General features: G+C 40.6%; 1 protein-coding gene across 5 annotated transcripts in view; it reads right to left on the bottom strand.

Annotated features, from left to right (window-relative positions):
• Nucleotides 1-25,750, bottom strand: part of PAPLN (papilin, proteoglycan like sulfated glycoprotein) — a 149,165-nt gene extending 123,415 nt beyond the window's left edge. For 3 of the 5 annotated variants that reach the window (XM_089686870.1, XM_089686874.1, XM_089686873.1), the window contains exon 1: nucleotides 25,349-25,589. The gene's annotated coding sequence lies outside the window, so the exon portion shown is untranslated. Of the gene's footprint in view, nucleotides 1-25,348; nucleotides 25,590-25,612 lie in introns of those variants that run through there. The other 2 variants (XM_089686871.1, XM_089686872.1) reach the window with 2 other exon arrangements.
• Between the last annotated feature and the right edge of the window lie 314 nt (nucleotides 25,751-26,064).

Here is a 26,064-nt window from a genome sequence, read left to right as displayed (position 1 = left end):
CACTATTGGCACTGCCTCTAGTCCATCTGGATCGGATCCCTTTTCTTGCATCTCTGTCCTCTGGTAATATGGAAGCCTGTTGTTTTGGAATGTCAGTTTATGTGACTGTTACTCTAGGGAAGGGATCTTTGGTGGGGGGAGTAGGAGTCTGTAGGGACAGGTTATATAAAGCTAATGTTTTTGTTTCTTCTTCCCTAGCAAACTCTACAGGATTAGGAAAGCAGCTGTAGGGCTCTACAGATGCCACCACCACATTCAGATTAGGACAACCAACTCATCTAACTGTAAGTGCTTATCCTTCACACCACAAACACATTTTGTCTTTGTAGCTTACTGTATTGGGCAACATAGACAAAACTACATGATTTTTTTTTCTTTTCTTTTTTTAGACACCTTTCAAAGACTCCACATCCACAGCAATCTTAACAAGTGATGCATCTCTGTCTAATTGCAGCTATCATGTTTTATTAGTCCAATTCTTCAGAAAATTCCTAAAGATCAGTTTTCATTAACTATAGCTTTCCTGACTTTCATGTACACATACAAGCATCTGCAGCACACAAAGCATTACTAGTATAGGTTACACAGTCAGTGTAAGTTACTGAAATATAAGAGGGCTCCGTTCTGGGCTGGTTTGACCGTAATTTGGTTCTTTGATTCAGTGTACTGAGATTTCAGAGGGCTCATTCAGGGCTGGTTTGGCAGTAGTTTGGCTCTTTGGCTAAGTGTCTATGAGGCTTAAACTGAAGAGAAATCACTCCAGCTGGATGCATGTGAAAAAACTGCTAGGTTATATTAACCTGACTGTCATAGAAATTGGAGAAATATGTTTTTTGACTGTTTTTATAAGTTAAAAACACATTGCTAATAGCACTAGTTATATGTTCACAGCTTAAAGCGATTGTAAAGGATTTTTTTGTTAAATAACAAACATCTCTATATTTACCTGCTCTATGCAATGTAACTGCACAGAGCGGCCCTGAACCTACTCTTTTTAGGTCCCCCGCCGGCACTTCAGGCTCTGCCTGTCTGTCCAGTGCCTCCACAGGAAGCCACTTCCCATGGGGACACTTGTGCGTGCTCATTCCTGAGCCTTGCTGCTGCGTCCATTGACACAGACCAGACAGCGGGACTCGCTTCCCCCCCCCCGCCACTGGAATTGACAGACAGGAGCCAATGGCTCCCGCTGCTATTAATCTGACCAATGAGGGGGGAGACAGAGGTGAGAGTTGCACGTTGCTGGGTCAGATCAGGCTCACATAAGAATAAGTGGGGGGGGGGGCTGGGGGATCCTGCAGCAGAAAAGGTTTTTATCTTAATGCATAGAATGCATTAAGGTTAAAAAAAACCTGAAGCTTTAGAGCCACTTGATGTTTGCACTGTTTTGCACTTAAAAATGCTATTTGATGTACTTTTTTTGAAGTACTGCTAAAAAATGTGGCTCTGTACATAAATCTCATCTCATTTTTTTCCAGTAAAAAAGGTGCTATTTGCAAATTCTGAGCCTTTTGTCAGTGATTTTCATTTCAGCGGGTTGGCAACCTAGAGGGAAGTGGCCAATCACCACAAACTGTAGATCTTTAAGCTACAGAGACAGGATCAGTCTCTTAATTCCCCTGAGCACAATAAGCACCTTTGGCTTGTCATGCAGCCATATTTCCAGTCATGGAGAAGGACAGTGCTACTGATGTTTATTTGCTTTCCTTTGAAACAATGTGTTGTCTGACCTCTTGTCACAGATGCAGTGGGCCTGGTATCTGACGCCAAGTGGCAAAGCCATGGAAATTGGATTTTTTCTACATACTTACCTATAAAATCAATTTCATGGAGTACATCAAAGGACACAGAGCAGGCTATAATAATGACCATGTGTTTTGTTCCACCTATAGGTGAATGGACACTGGCAGATCAATCAAACAGGAAGCCCTTCCCTATATAGCCCCTCCTACACAGGAAGCACTTCAGTTTTTGTAGCAAGCAATGAAATTCCAGAAAGAGGGGAGGGACCTCTGTGTCCTGTGATGTGCTTCAAGAAATGGATTTTACAGGTAAGTATGTAGAAAAAATCCAATTTTCTTTATCGTACCTCACAGGACATAGAGCAGGCTATAATAATGACTAGGTGGGATGTCCCAAAGCAATAAAAATCTGAGGGGTGGGTGACACCATAATAACCATCCCCATCAATCCCAAGAGGGCCTCATTTAGCTGTTCGTAATACACTGCAGCCAAAAGACAGAATCCTTCACAGCTCTGACGTCCTCTTGGTAAAACCTTGTGAATGCATGAACTGAAGACCATGTAGTGGCCTAGAAAACCTGAGCAATTGACACCTGATGGTGGATAGCCCAAGATGCCCCCACACTCCTGGCAGAGTGTGCTCTCACCTAAAAGGGTGGGACCTTGCTCTTTCAAACAATAGGCAGATACAATAGGAAATAGTTGACCTGGATACCGCCTGCCTTTTCTGGGCCCTTCTGGCAGCACAAACCAGGATTCATGACTTGTGCCACCAAACTCAAGTAAATCCTGACCACCCAAACAACATCCAGAGTATGCAATGATCTTTCACCTACAGACTGTGAACTAGGAAAAAAGAAAGGCAAGACACTGTCCTGATTCAAGAGAAAACTAGAAACCACTCTAGGCAAGAAAGATGAATGAGGATGCAACATCACCTTATGATGATGCAAGACCAAGAATGTCTCCTTACATGAAAGAGCCTCCAGCTCTGACACTCTTCTTGCAGAAGTGATACTAACAAAAGAAGCCACCTTCTGAGTCAAAGGACTAACGGAATATCTCAAATTGGTTCAAAAGGTGGCTTCTGCAAGGACAGCCCAGACTATATTCAAGTTCCAAGGACACAAGGGTGGCCTGACATATGGGACTGTCCACGTTGTACCCTGCATGAAGTGCAAATCAAGGAGTGAGAAGCAACGATCTCTGGGAAAAAAATGGATAGAGCCAAAATCTGATCCTTAAATTGGATGTAAACTCCCACTGGACACTTATACCTACTGCTAAGCCTATAATTACCTGTAGTTACAAGGAATATCTCGTAAACATGCACAGTTTAAGAGATATTCAGTGTCCCTACAGCAGATGACAGCATACCCATGCCATTTCTTCAGAGCTGTGCACCGCTGCCAAGATTCCCGCCTGCATGCTCAGGAGTGATGCCATGTTGACTCGGCCAATTAATTGGCCAGAGCCTGCGAACCCAGAAGGAAGACTGGGTGAAGATGAAAGCCCTGTCACCAGTGACAGTGTACCGCTGGAGGTCTTCGTTCTAAGGTAAGTCTTTCATAATGTGCTAGTATGTGATGCATACTAGCACATTATGACATTATTTTGCAGGGGATTTTTTTTTTTGGCGGTTTACTATCGCTTTAATGGTACTTAGGGTCAATTTCATTTCCCCTCTCAATTAGAGAAAGGATGAAAATCTCCCAATCACATACTTTTATGGGTGTAACTTCCTGGCTTCACACCAGGCATATAAGATTTTCAGGTCCTGTAATGGAAGCTACTTGAAGCCAGATTCCTGGTGCTCAACATCATAGAGGTAACTGGAACAAAGACCATAGGTAACATAAATGTAAGAGTAGGTTAGTTGAGATATGATGTGATCTGTAGAAGTATATAATGATAGATAAAGTTTAATCCTGTGTTATTAGAGATACAGTATTCCTTAATCAGAGACATATGTTTTTCAATTAGCATTTGAAAGGACAGAGCAAGCTTCTAGGCTAGAGGTAACACCTATAGTAGATGCCAATAAAACGTTCACTCCGGGGTGGACATGGATTTGTCACCTTTTTGAATTCTAAAAGAAGAGCTCTAGCCATTTCTGCTTCAAGAAACTGCAGGGGACAGGGAGAAGGCTCTGAAATGTCTGCCAGCTTTGAGTTATATCCACAGACCAGAGGAATCTATTTCATCTCTCATTTTAGCTTTCATAAAAGCTAAAATATTAGTTGCAGAGAGATGAAAATAATTCCTTCTGATTGGACACATTTTAGGCTACAAGTACATGTAAAACTGTATTTGTAGCCTATGTAGCATCCCAGAGAAACGCACAAAACGGTTATATGGCTGAACAGTGATTGGTACTGTCGCAATCAGACTGACGGCTGGTGTAGGAAATTGTTTTTCTGACCCAATGATCCAAAACATTCCCGGCCTATTTGAGACTGGGCACTTCAAAACACAGAACGTCCTGTGGGCTGGTACAGGATCATCCCCCAGTGCTGATTGGTCAAGGGCTAAAGTCCAGCCCACATCCATATTCCAATAAATTAGGACCCCGAGATAAGGACGGCGTGATTTGTACGGAGCTGGTTTCATTTGACTGGCGAATTGCAGACTGTCGTTGACTTGCTCCAGCCACAGTATAAATCTTGTTAATAGTTTTATTTGTTTTTATTCCCTTTTTATTTTATAGTGAATAGCTGATTGTGTATTTCTTTTTGTATCTTTTTACACATTTTATGCACTGCACACTTTCGGGATAATAAATCATAAAATTAATAATTGACTTCTGTGTACTAAATAGGTCTCATATCCCTTGAGAGATTGTTGAATTGTAGTGTCTATGTGCTTGGTCTAAGTCCATTGCCAATCTGTATGCACTGCGGGTTGCCAGATTGCATGCAGATTGTAAAGTAGCAGATCTGCCAGACGGAGATCTGTGTGTTTGTGTTGGCCCAGCAGAGCAGTCTGCAGACAAACTGTTGGGTGGTGGCAAGCTACCATTTGTGTGTGTCTGGTGTGGGGTGTGCGGACAGTGGAAAAGTGATTAGCACCGGGGTTCTAGCTTGTAGCATAGCTGGAGGAATCCTAGAAGGGTGTGCTAATTGCTAGACTGCTTCCCAACCATTAGAGTGCACCAGATTGTATATAAGATTCGTATCTGCCTGTGTGTGGTCAGCCAGCTAGATTGGAGTGGAGTCTCCCTCTAGTGGTGGCCAGAGATAGTGTGGGCTATGAAAGGGTATCACGGCTAGTCTTATATGCTCAAAGTAAGTCCCCCTCATTCCCTCTTTACCCCAGTCACGGACCACGCCCCGGTTAGCTAGTCGCTGTGGACGTGCATTTATCCGTGACACCCTCCCTCAACAGTAGATCCCTTCCAGCAACATAAGCCCCGCCAAGCAACAATAGACCTCCACAGTAAAAAATAGATTGCACATGCAAAAATAGATTCTCCTCAGCCAGCATCAATAGACCCTTCAGGACACTGCAGGACCCCATGTCATTACATACATTCAGTGCTGGAGGTTCTAGAACTGCATTCCCACTGAAAAAAAGTCCTGCATATGGGCATGTAGAAGTTTCTGTTTGCGCTGTCCGACAGCTTCTATTATGCCCTGGAACCTAGGTTTCCCTATCAGGCTTTGGCTGCCTCCTTCCACAAATGTATTCGCTGTGTGAAACTTCCCCATCAAATTTTACAGCCAATAATAAGGCATAGTAAGTTGGATTAAAGCCTTCTATTCCTAGTTATATGGATATTTACATAAAGTGCCCTTGCTATTAACATTCTCATAGCACCTGTACACATGCAGTTTGTAAAGTTCTTACTGATTACACATTTGCATTGAAATTTGTGAATAGGTCAACTTTTACCATCAACAAAGGTGCAAGTACAGTATAAGGGAGAACAGAAAGCTATCCTTGGGTTCATAAGGTCATGAGGCCTAGTAAGTGCTTCTATGCCTTTACGGTCTTTACGGCATAAAACAGCATTGTTTCAGCATGCAAGTAGATTATAACCTTGCTAACTGTAAAATATCACTCCATATTTTATAAAGAAAAAAGCATCCCAAGGGTTGATCAGAGCTGTTGAATGCTACTATATAATTTAACCACTTGCCAATGGCAGATAGCCGAATGACAGTGTCACTGTGACCGACCAGTTCTGGGAGGGCGTCATATGACGTCCTCCCAGAACGCGCACCCAGTGATCTCTGTGATCGCTGTGTCCTACGGACACAGCTGATCACGTGATGTGGTAAAAGGCCAATCACAGTGGCTTTTTACCACGTGACACAGCAGATCACCGGTAAATGCAGTTGCCGGTTATCGGCTGCACTTTCCTCACGCTGTCACAGTACTGCCGATAACCGGCAATTGTCAGAGGACCGATCAGCACCGATCATCAGTGCCCAGCAGTGCCACTCACCAGTGCCCAGCAGTGCCACCCACAAGTGCCCATCAGTGCCACCCACCTGTGTCCAGCAGTGACACTCATCAGTGCCCCCTATCCGTGCTAGCTCATCAGTGCCGCCTTCTGTGCCACCTCATCAGTGCCGCCTCATCAATGCACATCAGTGAAGGAGAAAAAGTACCTGTTTGCAAAATTTTATAATAGAAACAAAGAAAAACTTTTTTATAGCGCAATAAATAAAACACCCAGTGGTGAGTACATACCACCAAAAGAAAGTTCTATTTGTGTGAAAAAAAATTATACAAATTTCATATGGGTAAAATGTTGCATGACCACGCAATTGTCATTCAAAGTGTGAGAGTGCTGAAACCTGAAAATTGGCCTGGGCAGGAAGTGCCCGGTAAGCAAGTGGTTAAGGAGTCTTGTAAAGATTTCGTACTAGGTGGCTTATCTTATTTAGAAGTCAGGGAAGCTGGGGGACCATTTGTGAGTGGGCACGCAAGCCTATTTTCCAGCATGAGACGATGTCACAGAGGCTCTCACTATGAGCAAGGTACTGTATAAAAACGTAATATGGTCTTCAGAGTTAGTGAATACCACATGTTGTGTTTTAACAAAGAGTCATTATGAGCTGAAACAACATAAACAGCTGGCACAAGTAAAAAGTCTTATGTTCAAATAGGCTCACAGGAAAAAAGTACAAGGATTAAAATGCAAAAGAATTTTTGTAGACTTGGCAGATGGTAATATAAGTTGATCAAACTTTTCATCCTTGTTTTCCTCAAACTAAAAAGGAACATGACTTTATGGAAAAATTACAGGGAAAAAAACATTTAAATTATAACGTTTATTTAAGTGGTCATTTAACAATCAAGTACAAAGTAGGAAAGTTAATCATTAAAGTCATTTAGAAAAAAAACATTCAATTTTGAAAGGAGTTAAAGTGGTTCTAAAGCCAAAACAGTTTTTACCTTAATGCATTCTCTGACATTTCTACCTGGTTTCCAGGCCTGTGCAAATGATAGCATACATCCCATTAGTCTTCATGAGGGGAGGAGGAGTTTTCGCAGCTAAGCACACCCTCCTGTCTGCATGCCTGAGCTAAGGGCAGATAGATTCCAGGATGTAAATGCTACATGAATCATCTGTCTTCACTCAAGATGGCCACAGCCAGAAATGCTAGGGGTGTTTTTCAGTGTGATTTCTCAGCAAAATAAAGTATGGATACATGGATGGATAGGGAAGTTTGCTTTGACGTAGAGGTTGTATGTGTTTCTCTGCCCAATCCTCCCCCTTACCTCCTGGCTCTTCAGAGTGGTGAGCCTGTGAGAGCTACAGAGACTTGCTAATGCAGCCACTCCTCCTCTACCACAAGAACCAAGGACACTCTGTAACATCAGAATAAATAAGGAGGTTTTTTTCCCAGGCTTTTGAGAACTTCCTCTTGCTGTTGGGGACTGAAGCTGTACAAACAGGGGTGCTGTGTGCTTTTGTGTGTCTAAACCTGAGTGCTGGGGACTGGAGCTGGAGAAACCTGCATGCTGTGTGACCAGAGTGCTGGAATCAAGCTACTGAAGACCTGGTGCTGGGTCTGAGGTTTTGAGGATTGGATTTCTGAGGAGTCAGAGGGACTGCTGACAGACAATTGTCTAGGCCAAGGTCTGCTTTGTGCCACTGGTGAGCAGCTGCACCACTGTTTCTCCACAGCAGGAAATGGCCTATTTGCCTAGCAGCCCCAAAAGCAATTCACTGCATGCAGTCTTAAAGAGATGGTAATAAGTGCACCGCCATACAGTTTGGGCCCCACAGTTAGCCAGCTGAAGTAGCAAGTCAGTTGCCATATACAGAACAGTTACCTTACAGGGTAACCATTTTTTTTTTTTCTAGGAAAAAAATTAAAATAAAATCAATAAATAAATATATACATACATATATACACACACAGAGTGCATTCTGATACAACTGATAGTGATTTATTGAAGAGGAGTTGCTATGAGACTTTTCCTTACTGTTTACACTGTTTATTGTTCATACGGTTCATGGTTTATGCTTTTTTGTAATCAGAGTTGCTGATATTAGTTAGATTCTGTTTAGTACCACTGGGGCACTGGAATAATTGTCCTATTATAGCCTGGTATTCATGTCAGTTAGTTCATTGCATTCTAATGGATTATCGCTTGCATGCATTACCATTTATTTTGCATTGCAATAATATACTTACTCTATTCACAATCAAGTAGCCTGGTGTCTGTTTCTATATGCCAATACAGTGGTGGTAGAATATTACATTGGTTCCATGCTCGTATGAGATGTACGAGCAAGCAGATTTACTGACAGGAATAATTTGTAAACTACCACAATGTACAACAGTGTAAGGACTACAAGCCGACAGCCATTAAGGCTGCTGGGACTTGTAGTCTCTCATTCACAGAGGACTGTGAATGAGTGACATGGTCGGGCAGGCGGAACACATTTTTTTTAAACTTGACAGAGAGCGAGGGAGAAGATCCCCAGCTTGCTGTCAAAAGCGAGAGGGGAGCAGGGACCGGTCTGATGGTAACAGGTTACACCTTGTATATGAGTGTAACATGTTACAAAAGGTGAATTTATCCTTCAAGCTAACCCAGGTGTCTGCAGCACCCTTTTATCTAACCAGGTGTATCAGAGAAGACAGAGCAGTTCTCAGCATCATGGTAGAACAGAGACCCCTCCATACCTCCTCGGGGGGTAAGTGCTACATTAGCAACAAAGCTCTCATCTGCATTTCTATCCATTTCCCAACTGCTGATGGGCAGTTTGCTTAGAGCAATGACATAAAACTCACACTAGAAGAGCAGAGGTATTTTAATGTGATGGTTTTGATTGATGGCCTGACTTTACCTTCTCTGTGCTATGTAAGAGGCAGGAGGTTGGATTTCAATGTTGGAATAGTGGTCTCAGGGACATAGTGCAGTAGGGTTTTGTTCACTTATTATGCACTAGTGAGTTGTTTCTAAGCTAAGGAGTTCATATTTGGCAGTGTAAACTCTGGGCAAAGGAAAGGGATGCTTTAAGTAACAAATATAGTAAAAGCAGGGGAGTAACTACAGAGGTCGCAATTGTGATCTGGACCCATGCTGCAGGGGGCCCGTGTGACCCCCCCTGCATGCCTGGATAAGAGGAGTGGTGGGGGCAGATCCATTTTCCTCCTGCAGCCGCTGAATGCCTGTGGGCTGGAGAGGAGGAGAAGCTGGAATTCAGAGGCTGCAGGAGGAAAATGGAGAGATCAGTTCCTCTATATACAGCTGCTGGCCCCTTCCTTTTCTGAATGGAGAGTCAGTGATTGGTACCGATTGTCCATTCATAACTGAGACAGCAGAGATGGAGTTGGAGGTCTGTGTCCTCAGTCTGCTTTATCTGTCCTGAAGGTGAAACATCAGAGGTCTGATACTTCACCAACTACCCCCCCAACAGGGCTCCTAAAAAAATATTTAAAACACTTGAAAAATGGTAAAACAAACAAAAAAAAACAGGAATACAAAAAAAAAAAGACTGACACCAGTGGTAGAATTATCAGGTTCACTTGTGACCAGGCCCTGGCATTCCGCCACCGGGCTCAGAGGGAAGGAACTTTGCCAGGTGGCAGGGGGGCTCTTCATGGTTTCTTGCCGTTGACTAAAAGTATGAGTATGCTTTGTGTACTCTTTTTAATCAAACTATAAATCCTCTTTTTCTTTTTATTGTTAAGTTTGAGACCTTGGAGGAAGAAACTCAACATCAAACCAGGTGAGAATAACCTCTTTTACATCCAGACATGCAAGACATAAGTTTACTGGAGCAAACAGTGGACATGGTTTTATCTTTAATTCCAGGATGACAAATATGGACAGTGGAAAGAAACATACATTTTACTGCTGCGCAGAATACATTTACTTGGTAGTTCCTAAAAAAAAATGTACTTGTACAGTCATCAAGATCTGCCATGCATTATATGTTTATATAAAGGCATTGTTTTCTTTAGTTTTGGATGCAGTATGGAAAGGAGGGTTAGTCAAGTTCTTCTTTCAGTCTTTACTCCTATGTTTGGGAGATTCACCCCTTTATTTGTTCTACTGACCACTGTCACAAGACAGAGAGAGAGAAAAACCTAAACGTTTTTAAATTGGTACCAGAGCAGGAGGTGAGGGGAAATCCTTCAATTGGTATATCTTTTCCTGTATCAGCTCACTATGATGGGAATTTACCTTTGTAGAGATTTTCTCTCATTTCCTATGTGTCTTTAGGACAGAAGGAGAAAAGAAAAACTCCAGTGGGACACGGGCATCAAAAACAAACCCTACCTTATTTAAAACACAAATAAAAATATCAGTACACACACTTTGATTTTTCAATGTCATTTACTACACTCCTTTGACCTCTAGCCACTTTTCTCTTTCAAAAAGTCTGTTCAGGTATCATTAGAGAGCAGTTGGTTTGCAGATCCCATTAATATAAAGTTACACATATATAAATGCTCGCACACACACTCCAAATAAAGCAAAAGTATATGATTTTATTATAATTTTTACTGATCTACTGTACTCATAATGACTTGGGAAGGACTGGAAGCAGTGTATGAGCTATAAAGTACTTACTTTCCTCTTCTCAATTAATAGTAGGTAGAACTAGATGATTGCTAAACCTTTGTATTTGATAATAAGAACATCTATTGGGCAGAATCACTCATTATCACCCCCTACAACCCCAAATGGCCCTATGCTTATCTACTGTATGTCTTGTATCAACAATCAAAGTATGGATAGGAATAAGGTCATCCATATTAATTATGTACAATAATTCCTGGAGACGAAGATTCCTCTAAGAAACAAATATATATAGTTTGTGGAATCAGCACCAAAGAGTTTCTAAGCTGTTACCCGGAGGGGGGGGGGGTAACTACAGGGGTTGCAGGGGACACAATTGCAAGCCCTGCACTCCTGGATAGGAGAAGTGGCATATAGAGGAACCGATCCCTCCATTTTCCTCCTACAGCTGCTGAATGCCCGCTTCTCCTCCTCCTCTCCCTCCCGCAGGCTATTTAGTGGATACAGGAGGAAAATTGACGGAGATCGGTTCCTCTATATGCTGCCGCACCGCCCCTCTTATCCAGTTTCTTTTTGCTACCCCCAGGCCTCTTTGCTCTCTCCTGGTCCCCCCTCTTCCCTCCCCCTCTGCAGTGTTGCCTGGTTCCCCCCTTCCCTCTCCCGCCGGCTGCTGCGAGGAATGTGTCAGATTGAAGAGCGGGAAGGTGCCGGTAAATATGTAATTTACTGGCCCCATCCTTGTCTGAATGACTAGAATCAGTGATCCATTCCGACTCTGGAACAGACTCTCCATTCATATCTGAAGCATAGTAAACTGTTTTTCTATGCTTTAGCTTGAGAATGAACAGGAAGCTCTTTACAAAGTTATTCCTGTCCATTCATTCTGTGCAGCTGAGGTTGCAGAGAAGGAGATTGGGTGAAACACCAGAGGTCTATTTAGACCCCTGATATATCACCAAAGATCCCCAACAGGGCTCCTAAAATTTTTTTAAAAAATAATAAAATACTGTAATAAAAAAAAACAACATGGTAAAAAATAATTAAAAGAAATAAAATAACAAAAATAAAAAACTACTGTCACCAGTGGCAGAACTACCAGGGTAGCAAAGGTCACACATGCAACCGAGCCCTGGAGTTCTGCCACCAGGCTCAGAGGGAAGGGCCCCAGCCAGGGGGGCCCTTCATGTTTTTTTTTTTGTACCAGGGCCCTGAAGCCTCTACGGTTACCCCTTTGTAAGGAACATTAAGAAGACATGTACAGTATTTATTTATTTCAGGTACTTATATAGCGCCGTCAATTTACGCAGCTCTTTACATATATATATTGTACATTCACATCAGTCCCTAACCCTCAAGGGGTGTACAATCTAAGGTCCCTAACTCGTATTCATACATACACATACTATGGACAATTTAGACAGGATCCAATTAACCCACCCGTATGTCTTTGGAGTGCGGGAGGAAACCGGAGTACCCGGAGTAAACCCACGCAGGCACAGGGAGAACATGCAAACTCCAGGCAGGTGGTGCAAACCAAGGCAGGTCGAACCAAGGACCCTAGTACTGCCAGGCGGACGTGCTAACCACTAAGCCACTGTGCCGCCCTTTGATTATATTTCGTTATGTTAACAGGTTCTATTTAACCCAATGGGGGAGATTTATTAAACTGGTGCACTCTGAATCTGGTGTAGCTGTGCATGGTGGCCAATCAGCTTCTAACTTCAGCTTGCTCAATAAAACCTGGAAGCTGATTGGTTTCCATGCAGAGCTACATTGGGGGGGGGGTGTTCAAAGACCTATTGATGATACTTCCCCATTATTATTTTTGTGTTGGCAATGTCCTATTAACCACTTGCCCTCTAGAGGATTTACCCCCCTTCCTGACCAGCCCATTTTTTTTTACTGCGCTGCGTTACTTTGACAATTGCGCAGTCACACAACGCTGCAAACAAATGAAATTTACATCCTTTTTTCCCCCCACGAATAAAGATATCTTTCAGTGGTATTTGATCTCTTGTGCATTTTTTTGCACTATAAAAAAAAAAACACCGACAATTTTGAGAAAAAAACACAATATTTTTTACTTTTTGCTTTTAAACATGTCCAGTAAAAAAATGTAAAAAAAAAAAATTAAAATTTCATCATAAATTTAGGTCAAAATGTATTCTGCTCCATGTCTTTACTAACAAAAAAAATTCCCAAAATGTGTAAATTAATTGGTTTACGTGAAAGTTATAGAGTTTACAAATGGCGGTATATATACTGGGATTTTTTTTTTTTTTTTTACTAGCAATGGCGGCAATCAGTGACTTATAGCAGGACTGCGGCGGGCATTCTGACACTGGGGGGAACTGACTCATTGTCACTGACATGTTTTGTTTACTAACAGTTCTCCCCCCAATCCCTGTCGGAGATCCTCGGCAATCACCGGGCGCCGGCAAGTATTGACAGACATGGCTGGAAATGCAAAATCACATATACACACACACACACGATTTTGTGCACAGCTGCTGCCCTGTAGCAGTATTTCTGCTATGGGGTGGAGCTAAAGCGGTTAAACGCATATTAGAGGATCTGAAACAATACCTCTTCTTGTATAAACATGAATCTGTTTTGTTTTCCTAAGATATTAATAAACCAGTCTCCCAAGACTGAAAACTACAGGAAACACTGGGGACTTTCTAGGTACTATTTTTAGCAGACTTAAGGGAAACAATTGATCAGGGGAAGTACTAGATTAGTTGGTCATTTTTAAAATTTTAGCCAAAATGTGCTCCCATAACTATTACAGCTAGTATACACAAGTGGTTATTTTTCAGGAGTACTTTTAATTCTCCATACAAACCATGGTAAATATATCCCAAGTGCTTATGGACACTAGTCTTTACATATATTTAAAACATACCTGAAGATATATGAGCTTGTATAAATGGTATAAAACTTGTGAAAGGGAATTACAGTTTTAAATGACTGTTAGAAAAACGTGAAAAAATAATTTGAGCATAATGTCACTCTTACCCCTAACACAGGTGGTCAGCAACTATAGCTGTCTTCTGACCACCTGCATTAGGGGTAAGCAGGCCTACCGGTACTCGGGACTTATACACAATGCTATAGTGCCTGGCCACCATGCTGGGGCAGGTGCAGACTGAGCACCGCAAACAGGTACTTGCAGTTGACAGACAGAGAAGTTCAATGACAATCCAGGTACAAGGCAGGCAAGGTTTACAATAATCAGGGTCAAATCCATACTCAAAAGGCAGGCAGAGTTCAGAGAGTAGCTGATATCGGATCTGAGGTCATCGAGGGAATCCAAACTAGCAGGCAGGGCAGTCAACAGGGAGCTTGGAGCATCTGTTACAAACATACCACAAGCAAGAGACTGCAGTCTTGGCTGGCTTAAGGCCCCATTTACACTGGGTGCAACTTTGACAGATCAGAGTTGCACGAGAAGTCGCATCCTATTTGCTGCTATGGAACCCTAAAAATCGGTACAACTTGTGTTGCAGCAACTTTGAAAAAAGTTCCTGCACTATATTTGTGCGATTTCATGTGTGACTTGGAATGAAGTTGCACTGATGTCGGCAGGCCACATATGAAGTCGCACTGATCGGAGGCATTGAAATCATGCTATAGTAGTGTGACTTCAAAGCCGCACCCGGGGCTTAATCAGGTTTGATCTCCAAACTGGCCATATCAATCACCTTGCAGGTGGACGGACAGAGAGAATGTTTTACAACCAAAACCAGGATGCTGGAATGAGTTCAGCAGCTGTCATGGAGCTCCTGAGAGAGAGAGAGAATATATAATTATTTTTTTTTTAAACTGTCCATACATGGGGGATCCTAGGACAATCCCTCCTTCTCTTGTGCTCATTATAAACTTCAGGCTTCTCTGTGTAGAATCTATGAAAGAGTAAGCCGGACAGGATTTTTCTAACCTGCTGTACCCCCTAAAATGACAGTGACCATGTCCTATACATACAAAATCATCTCTACTGTTTGCCATTGTATGTCTTTTATTTAGCTTTATTAAAAAAGAAAAACATTCATTCTTAAGTACAGTAATCCAACCAATCAGTTCAGATAGAACTTATCATTTGGTAAGGGTCCAATGAAAAAAAAAAATATCCAAGAGGCATTGGGACTTCGATGTGAGTTCATAAAAAGTAGTAGATAAGTAGCCACTCATGCTTGTGACCCATATTTAAATGAAAAAAGGGGGGGATGAAAAAGGTTGATTGCAATTAATAATAAATACTCTTTATTGATGATGGAAAATTAAGATTGTTGTGACAAGGGTCTCCATTTTCACAGCGTTGCCTTGACTTTTCTGCATTGGACTGTACATCCCATAGGTACCAGTATTTGACCGAGTGCCTTCAGTCATCTGAAAGACAAAACCCTTCTTTTCCGCTTCACTATAAATTTATGTAAGAACATGAGGGTGTGAAGTTGGTACTCATCTATGTCAACATAGAGCACTGAAGTGCGATGGCAGAAAGCACATTTCCATTTGGCACTTCCAAGCAAAAAGAATTATACCATGCAGGAGTAGAGAACGATAAAAAGTGTTACAAACGGCAACCAATGTTAACTTTCTTAATAAAGTATACAGTACATCTGACTGAAGCTGGGGCAGAAAAAGATAATTCACAATAATATTGAATCACCTTGTCTATTCCCACCATTGCAGTATAATGCAAGTGCTGAAGGGCCTTTCAATCATATTTCAGCAAGCATAGATAGCAGGAAATAAAAAGTATATGTAGCTCTCACACATCCACCATTTATCAGAGAGGTAGGTAAAGGAGGTAGATATCTGTAATGGACTATGTTATAAACAAATTGTTAGATTTGCTGCAGCTGTGTATGAGTGTAAGGACCTTAACCATGATATATGCAACACAAAGTGAAAATGCTAAAGGCAGAAGCTGATCAATCTTAGAGATTTGTTTTACTAGATAAAAAGTAGGGTGTGACACAAAGAATCACTGTAAAGGTCATAAATAACTCAGAGCACTGAGAGCCAGAGTCAGGGGTGTAACTACAAATCATGGGGCCTCATAGCAAAATTTTGACTGGGCCCCCTGGCCCTTGCATTGCCTACTGTGACAGTACACGTTACTGATCTTGACATTATGTATGCCCAAAGGACAAGGCCAGGCAGCAGAGAAGAGCAGCAGTAGATGAAGAGCAGTCAGAATAGTCAAACAACTAGGGAGCAGTGCTTTGAATAGAAACTATATTTGTAATAGCAATGATAATAATAATCATAATGCCATTTCATATTAAGACATTATTAATGCTTTTGCACACAGTTAATTTATAATTCTAATACAAACTTCTTCTACACCCTAGTCACATAAAGCCCATCTTTACAATCGTGCAATTTACAGTGAAATCGCACGATTTCAAAGACAGGGGACATGTCGATTTCAAGTGTGATTTTCAAGACATCTGACACAGATGTCTATGCAAATTGCTCTAAAAGCAGTGCATGCACTTCTTTAGAAATCGGTGTGGCTCTGACCCAAGTCGGAACCGCACCGATATGACTGCTGTAATTGTGGACTATTAAATTCAAAAGCCAAAATGTAATTTATTGCAGCTAACCAATCATATTATGTGATAGCTGCATTAGTTTTTTGTTTTCACTTGGTGGTCTTGCAAGTAATACACCTCCTGTATTAGAGTGCCCCTACTCTATATGAATGAGCAGAGTGGGCATAAATTGGACCGCAGCATTGTCAGTCTGGGGAATTAGAATGTTACATCTACTAGCAGATTTAGTTACACTAACAAATTGAAGCCAAACTCCAATGAACACTTTATAAGCAGTTGCAGCAAACATTTTCCTTTTGGGATTAAGGTTTTACATAGATAAATACAACTGGCCATTATGAAGCACCCCTGCCAATGTATAAAAGAAAGCTTATTCTTTTAAAAAACAACACCCTTACCGGTTGGTTCACCAAACTTCAGCCATCTTTTAATAAGGTTGCAGTTGAGGAACTTTAGGATTTGTGACTGCATTGGACAGTCCTGAGGTCTGACTTCAGCCTTTGTATACTGGAAAGTGTACAGGGGTTAGACAAAAAAATGGAAACACTACATGATTCGCAGGCATGAAAGTGGCAACATGTTTTGCGTTGAAAGCGAAAGTGATTTCACATTTTTTTGCTTCCACTGTGTGATGAGACACCTAGCTAACAGGTGGGAAGTCTCACTTTTTCCATTCACTGTTTGCGCTGCTAGTAACACAGACATGTCAGAGCTTACTGAGCTTCAAAGAGGGCAAACTGTTGGTGCGTGCTTAGCTGGTGCCTCTGTGACTGAAGCTGCCAGTTTATTTGCCGAGTTGCAAGGTGCAGTATCAAAGGTTATGACAGCAAATCATCATCTGAGAAGCATAAGCACGGTCGACATGGTCAATGGATAAAAATAGACAAAAGGACATTACACAGGATTGTGACCTAAAATAAGAAAACAAATGCTGCAAAAGTGGCTGTAGAACTCAATCTCAGTCCCATGAAGACACCTACAAATCATGTAGTGTTTCCATTTTTGTTGTCTAACCCATGTACATTTCATCTGTGCTCAACAGCCTTCCTAACAGGGCACCTTCCTATCCTAGGCTTTGGGGTCGATTACTATGCACAGATACACCATATTCTGTGTGCACAGGTTTTAGTAAATCTCCTCCTTTGTGTGGCCAAGTGTAAAAAAAATGGAGCAAGAAATCATGGGAGGACTGGAAGCCTTTGGCCTGAAAGGCAAACACAACCGACTGGCCCTTACACAATGGGGGCAGTTTCCTATGGCTAAAACAGAAAAACGTGTAGCAGTACCAAACTTATTGGTGGCCATTGTGAAAAATAGGTGTTGCCTTCAAGAGCATGTTTTAATGTAACACATTTTCACATATACACTATATATGCTAAAAAAATGGGTGCATGCAAGGGATGGATTGTAAATGATGAAGTACTTAAATTCCCATCTGCCCATCCCCAAGCAAATGGAACAAATGCATATAGCTACCAGTCAGGTTTCACTTTTACTCACTGTGAAACTGTAAAAAGAATCTGCCTAGCGGAGGGTAGCTACAACACTTTTCTTTATCTAGTTTTTTATTTCAATGTTTTTATTAATTTATAAACAGTTTAAGACAGGAGCAACACACAAGCCCATGCAGGGGCTATCAACCGCACAAAACAGTGCTCTAACACCAACAGAGCAAAAAGGTGTGCCCATGCAGGGGCTATCAATGGCACATGAATGACAAAAACATCAGTATAACACCGACAGTAACTCAAACTATAGGCAGCTATCCACTGCCACACCAAAAACAAACTGAATAAAAAGGAAAGAGGAGTACAAAAGGAAAAAGATAACAAGACCAAGAGCAGGGGTCTGACAGCATGTTTTGTTGGGAGTTTGTACCTCTATGTGCAAGTGAATCTGCATGTGTTACACAGCAATATAGAGCCTGCTTTAACAAAGGGTGGGACACTCATGGTATGTACCTTGATCTTAGGTTGACCATAGATGGATCTTTTTTTTCGGGTTAGACAGTCGGCTGATTCGGAAAAAAAAAAAGAAAAAGGATTTCCCCCATCCACACAAGAGATGTGGGTATAGGAATCCTTTCTGATTGGATATTGTATTCTGACAGCAAGGATTGTTTGCTGTCAGAATACACGGATCAAGAAAAATTTAGCAAAATTCCAGTTTGACAGAAGTCGATCGTTAGAGTTGGAGCTGCCATACATGGTCCTGCTGAACCTGATGAATTTCGATCCATTCATGGCCAGCTTTAGTTTGCAATTACTGGTTACAGATGATCACGTGATGAATGACATACTGTCTGCTTTTAGATACCCATGCTGAATGTGTTGCCCCCTGTTCTACTGGTGCATGCAATCAAGATACACACTACTGTGTGGCATGCACATTTTTCCTAAACTATGGTGAAATCTTTCACAACACTTGTACAGACAGGGTCTAGAGCAGATTAGTTATGGCTAGCTTGAACTATCTTTTTTTGTGAGTATAGTTATCATTTTTATGGAACAGATTTTCATTAAAAAAAAAGCCAATCCACAAATATTATCAGACTCACTAGGGATCCAGAGTATGGCTGTAATAGGATATAATTTTAAGAATCTAATTTTCTTGTGAAGAATTTGGAGACTAACAATCTAGCAAGAATAAGGAAAATGTCAGTAGATAGTGGGATCAGTACAAGGGTATGGCAGACAAGTTTACTAGCCTAAAGGCAAAAGGTAGGAATGCCTGCTGTAAGCTTTATCATCGATACTATCATCAATCAAACTTATTACAAATGCAAGAATTGCTAAATAATGACACCTTTCTGATCCTGCATTTAACAGGAGGCCAACTAGTGCACGTAATGAATAACAAGAATATAGCTTTATAAAATCATACAGAAAATGAATCAAAGGCTAAAAATATATACTCTGTGGATGAAACAGATTACTATGCCAATATGTAGCAGACCATAGATTATGCAATTCTCTTTCCTTCCACCATAAATATTGCTTGATTCCTCCATTAACAGTCAGCATTGATGGAGAAAACCCTGTGCAGCACTATTGTGTTCATCTGGCGGGGAGCCTTCCCTGCCGGCAGAACATGATTAGTGTTTTCGGCTATAGCCGATTGAAGTTTTGAAAGGGTGGGAGCTCCACACCAGCTTGCACAGACTTTTTGAAAGATATTTATTTTGTAAATAAAAATTGTTTCAAAAAGTTTGTACAAGCTGGTGTGGTGCTACCATCCTTTCAAAACTTCAACAGACTCCTCTGGAGGTCCAGCAAGACCCCACAATTGCTGGTGAGCAGACTCTAGGACCACAAACTACTCATCGAGTTAAAATGCATAAGGTTCAGCACTCCTACATCACAAAGACGTCTATAGCCAATGGCAATAGACATAATCATTCAATATTCATTCAGGAAAAACCCGACAGGCTGGTTGTACACAAGTCAATAAACAGATCGACCTGTGTACAATCAGGGTGCCCATACATGGGTCAAAATTCGGCAGGTCACTGCTGAACCAACAAAATTTCAATCTATGCTTGCCCGGCTTAAATGGAACACCAGGACTTCTCATTCTTGTAAAGTAAATTTAAAGAACCTATAGAAAAAAAAAAAAGAAGATCTGTGGAAAATTTGCTTGTAGTGACCAACCAACAGGACAGGATTTCCATCATTGAAGCCTGTAGCTCCAACTTTTGGTGCCTAAAACACCCGTCTGCTGGGACATTCCCGTTACACAAAGCACCTTTGTGTTTTACTCATTCCATACTAAATTAGAATATGGTGACAGTGTGCAAAAAAGTTCTTTGAATTGACTGTATTTCTGATGATGTAAAACAATTCGTGGCCAATAACTATACAAGGAGAAGCCACCTACAGGTTCAAGATTAATGGGTGTGTTGATAAATCCAGCCCTTCTAATCTGATGTCATTTTTCTTTCTGAGGGAAAATTAAAGAATGGATCTTATTTGTCACTATGGGCAAGTATTCTGCTTTTGTGAAGAACTTTCGGTACTCACAATTTTTATGGAAAAGGAAAATAATAGGATTGTGGTACATATGCATATTGTGTACAAGAGATATCATAAGAATGTTATATATTGAAATTGTTTTATTCTACATAAAAAATGTTCATTGATAACAAGTGACTTCTAGAGATTATTTAGCTCATTGTTTCACATCTGCATATGGTTGTGAAGTATTAATTTCTATATTAAAAGAATGCACAACTCGGCACAAACAAAAAACAGAAAACAAAAGATGGTTATGTTATACAGAGAAACACATACTGGCATCAATGACTGCAGACTATCATTCTTCAAGTGAATGTAACTACTACAAACCCGTAAAGTCCCACTGTAAGACCTGCATTGCCACCTCTGTGACAGAAACGTGAACATTCCCATTCACTGGAGCTGCTAGTTTTGAAACGCACTTGTGCTGTGAATGGCAGGTCAGGAAGGCACATACAACATAGTGTAAGGGTAATATTTATAAGGGCATTTTCCTTATGTATAGGATAAAAATATTAATTACTGTTAAAAGTTTATGGTGCAAATATATGAAAGTCCCTTTTAATATTGTGTACTAGGCCCCATTCACACCTGAGCTGGAAGCTCCACAATCCCATGGTTTTTAGTCCTGTGTGTTCACACCTGAGTGAAGATCAAAAACATATGTGCATGTCGCACATTTTTTTTTCCCTAACTAGCTTTCCATTGGCTAAAGCAAAATGTTAACTGATCAAAGAAAAAAAAAAACTTTCAAACACACCTGTACAAGCTCTCAAAGAAAGCCTGTAAAACATTCAAAGGTGCTCATCTCAAATGTGATTGCAGCCTCATACGTAGGTCATGTGTTTGAAGAAGTTCTAAATATCCAGCAAGAAATTCTAAATATCCAGCACACATTGGTATTATAGAATTAAGTAATACATAAATCAGGTTTGAATCAAATAATCTGAATATCATACTAGCTAATATTCAGAATTGCTGGCATATTCACTATATTGCCAAAAGTATGGGACACCTTCGTTTACATGCACATGGACTTTAATGACATCCCAGTCTTAGTCCGTAGGGTTCAATATTGAGTTGGCCCACCCTTTACAGCTATAACAGCTTCAGCTCTTCTGGAAAGGCTGTGCACAAGGTTTCGGAGTGTGTCTATGGGAATGTTTGACCATTCTTCCAGAAGCGCATTTGTGAGGTCAGGCACTGATGTCGGATGAGAAGGACTGGCTCGCAGTCTCCGCTCTAATTCTTCCAAAAGGTGTTCTATTGGGTTGAGGTCTGGACTTATCTATGTCTTAATGGACCTTGCTTTATGCACTGGTGCGCAGACATGTTAGAACAGGAAGGGGCCATCTACAAACTGTTCCCACAAAGGAGCGTGAAATTGTCCAAAATGTCTTGGTATGCTAACGCCTTAAGAGTTCCCTTCACTGGAACTAAAAGGCCAAGCTCAACCCTTGAAAAACAACCCCACACCATAAACCCCTCTCCACCAAACTTTACACTTGGCGCAATGCAGTCAGGCAAGCACTGTTCTTCTGGCAACCACCAAACCCATACACGTCCATTGGACTGCCAGAGAGAAGCGTGATTCATCATTCCACAGAACACATCTCCACTGCTCTAGAGTCCAGTGCTTTACACTACTGTATCCAACACTTTGCATTGTACTTGGTGATGTAAGGCTTATATGCAGCTGCTCGGCCATGGAAACCCATTCCATGACGCTCTCTACACCAGGGGTGGGCAACTGTGGCCCTCCTGCTGTTGTAGACCTACAAGTCCCAGGAGGCATTGCAAAACTGACAGTTACAAGCATGACTCCCAAAGGCAGAGGCATGATGGGACTTGTAGTTCACCAACAGCTGGAGGGCCAAAGTTGCCCACCCCTGCTCTACGCAATGTTGTTGTGCTAATCTGAAAGCCACACAAAGTTTGGAGGTCTTAAGCTATTGACTCGGCAGACAGCTGGCAACTTCTTTGAACTGTGCGCTTCAGCATGGGCTGACCTCACTGTCATTTTACGTGGTCTACCACTTTGTGGCTGAGTAGCTGTTCCCAGTTCCTTGTGCTTTGTTATAATACCACTAACAGTTAACTGTGGAATAATTAATAGCAAGGAAATTTCATGGTTGTACTTGCACAAGTGGCAACTTATCATGGTACCATGCTTAAATTCACTGAGCTCCTGAGAGCGACCCATTCTTTCACAAATGTTTGTAGAAGCAGTCTGCATGCCTAGTTGCTTGATTTTATACACCTGTGGCCATGGAGGTGATTGGAACACTTGAATCCAATGATTTGGAGGGGTGTCCCAATACATTTGGTAATACAGTGTAGGTTTTCCACCATACCTTCTTGTAAATCCAGCATGGTTATTTAGTCCTACCTACTACAGTGATACTTCAGTGGAACAAACTGGAAGGAGAAAATAGGCAAAAAGAACAATCCAAGATTGTCCTTACCAAAGGTGCCTTGTTTTTTTTTTCACAGGTCAAAAAAGGTCAGAAATCTGAGATCTCCCTGGTTATTTTGCATACAGTACATTTCAAGTAGACTGAAAGCTAATGCTTCTGTTCACATGATCGTAGAAGGTATAGTTTAGGTGTTTTTTTAAACCTTGTGGAATACCGGAGAGCGTATCTTTGGTTTGTGCAATGCATTTTCCAAATGTATGCACACTTTACATTTCAATTTATTTTCTACATCCTAATGCTACTTTTGCTATGCATGCCCATCTGGATACAAGTTTCTACTGGGAACCTTAAAGGTCAGTTTTGCCAAAATTCAGTATTTCAGTTTTGGGTCAATTCAGGCAGACTGAATAGTATTCCAGGTCTTTATGTCTGTCACTCAAGGTCTGGCAAAATGTATGCACCTGAATGCAAAGATCCAAGCCATTATAAAGAGACGTATTTCCAAATTTATGTTAATGCATAAGCAACAGAATTGAGGCAACACAGCTATGTCAGGAACTGCAATGTGGAGTTTCCAGTATTGGAGTCCTAAGAAGCCAGTCAGTGATTAATTTTGAAAGATTCCACCTATAAACAGAAATATCAGTCTTGGGTGAACTTAACTTTACAGAATGAGCAGGGCAGTTCTAACTCAATCTGTAGCAACTAGTTTTGAAATGGTATTTTAAAATAAAATTAAATGTGCTGGTATTGAGTAAAGTTTTTGCTATATACAAATAATATATGTAATTTCATATACGAAGGATATTATGGGATAGAATTTCTTAATTGTACATTTGTATTGCATGTAAGTGAATCACAGAGGATATGCCAGAGAAATGATACTCGCTCAGATTACCATAGTGCCACCTTCCAAAAAGTTAAACAAATGCATCACTTTAATCTTAACTACTTATCTTAGCTCAACACCTTTTTTAATACAAGTTATATTACGTCTTTGCTGACATTTATTGATTAAAAGCTGTAATGACATGGTGTAAAATGCAGTAACCATTGTCCACTTGATTATAATAAGTTGAAACATGATTGGTTTCCATTGGGTTTTGTATTTAGCACATATTTGCACCTTCCCCAATATCATCACATTAGTGTATGCTCATAAATACGACACAAATACATTGAAACCATCAATTTTATTGGTGGTTTAAATGTATTAATGTGTATTATTTATGAGCATACACTAATGTGATATTGGGGCAGGCACAACAAAATCCATATACTTTAGCTTTGGCACATTGTGGGAACACAATGAATTATTTGCAGCCACCTATTTGATTTATTACTGCTATAATTTTATATAGAGGAAACAATATGATGTATCAAGGGTAGTGTGGGATTGTTATCATATCAGTTCTCTATTTAGCACATATCTATTCCATTTTGTGCTGCATTATTAAATTAACCATTTAGCCTTTATTAAATATAGAGCCATTTCCAAACCTTGGAGCACTTTATTTCAAACATACTTCTTGATGGGGGAAATGTAAAAGCAGAACGATTACATACAGATGATGCAGCAAAGAATTTCTGACACAAGGTGTTCTAATAGGTAATATAATTATTCTAAGCTTTCAAATCACCAAATGGTCGGTATCAGAACTGCTCTATTAGATATCCTAGTAATGAACATAGCCACCAATATGAGCACAGCAGAAACTTCACAGATAAAGTACATTGCTGTGACCTTCATAATTTAGTTTACAATATCATATAAATGCTAATGCTTTAACAAGCTATATGTTTCAGAGCACTTGAAGTCTACAAGGCTGCAAGACTTCCTTCTAAATCCACAGTCACCCTGTCTTACTCAGATCTAAACCATTTATAAATACATATTGTATAACACTTTTGAGTTCTATTTGAATCAAAATTAAATTATATTTTAAAAACAATAGGGTCTTTGTTGCATGAACCAGTGCCAAGGGCTGCTTTGGCTCCATGCACACTCCTAGAAGCTATCAGCATTTTTTTCTGCTCCTAGAAGCTAAATACTGTTATCCTATGTGTCCATGCACACTATTTTAGGCTAGTAGCATTTTTAAAGCTTTAGCATTTAGGAGCAGAAAAAAAAAATATTTTTGTAGTTTGAAGGGAGTGTTTTTCTGGCAGAAAAATATGTTGAAACGCTCCTAAATGCTACTAAAACGCTCCTAACATTTTTTCTAGCTTTATTTCCCCCTACATGTACTATAAACAATAATAAAATGCGAACGCTTCAAAACACTACTAAAACATTACTACGATGCTACTGAAAAACACTATCACCAGTGGTTTTTAGTCAGCGTTTTTTTGAGCTTAAAAAAATGCTAGTGTGCATGGAGCCTTTATACTTACCTATAGCAGTAAAATACCTACAACTACAATCACAAATAATGGAAAATCAGTATAACCTAAATATCAGCTACTCTACATGATGTAGTAATAAGACCATTTCATACTTTAAGAACCTTCAAATGCACAGCCTATTCCATCTCTTTAGATTTACATTAAGAAGCCTGGAATCTCTGAAACACATCTGGCATTGGTACTCCATAATGATCCCCATTAGTGAGCGTCTTACCTTGGGCCTGCCTGGAGGGGAGAGTGCTGAAGAGCAGCTGTTATCTCCACTGGTTCAAGAAAACAAAAATCACAGCTTTCTAAACTTCTATTTCTTCTCAGATCCCACTGTACACCAGTAGAAAGATATCTGCCTATGTGAAGTTTCTTCTTTCAGTGTTACAGCCAATTCCACAGCACAGACAAGAGCACCCAGCACACTCAGGACTTTGCTAAAGAGTAAATTCCACGCAACAAAATGAAAAAAAAGTGTTCTTTCCCTCACCTTATTTGTGCCTTTCCCAGCGGCTCATAATGTTCCTTTCTGGGTGGGACCCACTCTACTAGTTTTATTGTAGTCCTGAAACACTAGACAAATGTGACTTGAGACAGCCTCTGTACTCTGTGCATCGCACACATGAGAATGAGGAAGTGTCTCTGGGTGTAAGGAGAGAGGAACACATCCCTCATCTAAACAGACATTTTTTTTTTTTTTCATTTTTGGAAGTACCGCTTTTCTTTTAACCATTGTCAATAGCAAGTAAGGAAAGAGATGAAGATGAAACAACTGCACAAAACTATTTTCTAAAAAAATGTACTTGTATTAATCTGCATTCCCCATAATTATAAACATTTTGGGGGATGTGATCAAATGCATTACTAACATTAAGGTGACACTTAACTCTGGTTTTAAAAAAAAAATGTGTACACATACTTTATATTCATGAATATTCTGAA

The sequence above is a fragment of the Staurois parvus genome, unplaced genomic scaffold, assembly GCF_062004578.1.
Source record: "Staurois parvus isolate SC_StPar_1 unplaced genomic scaffold, SC_StPar_1.0 ptg000414l, whole genome shotgun sequence".
NCBI lineage: Eukaryota > Metazoa > Chordata > Amphibia > Anura > Ranidae > Staurois > Staurois parvus.
This window is presented reverse-complemented; position numbering and strand designations above follow the sequence as displayed.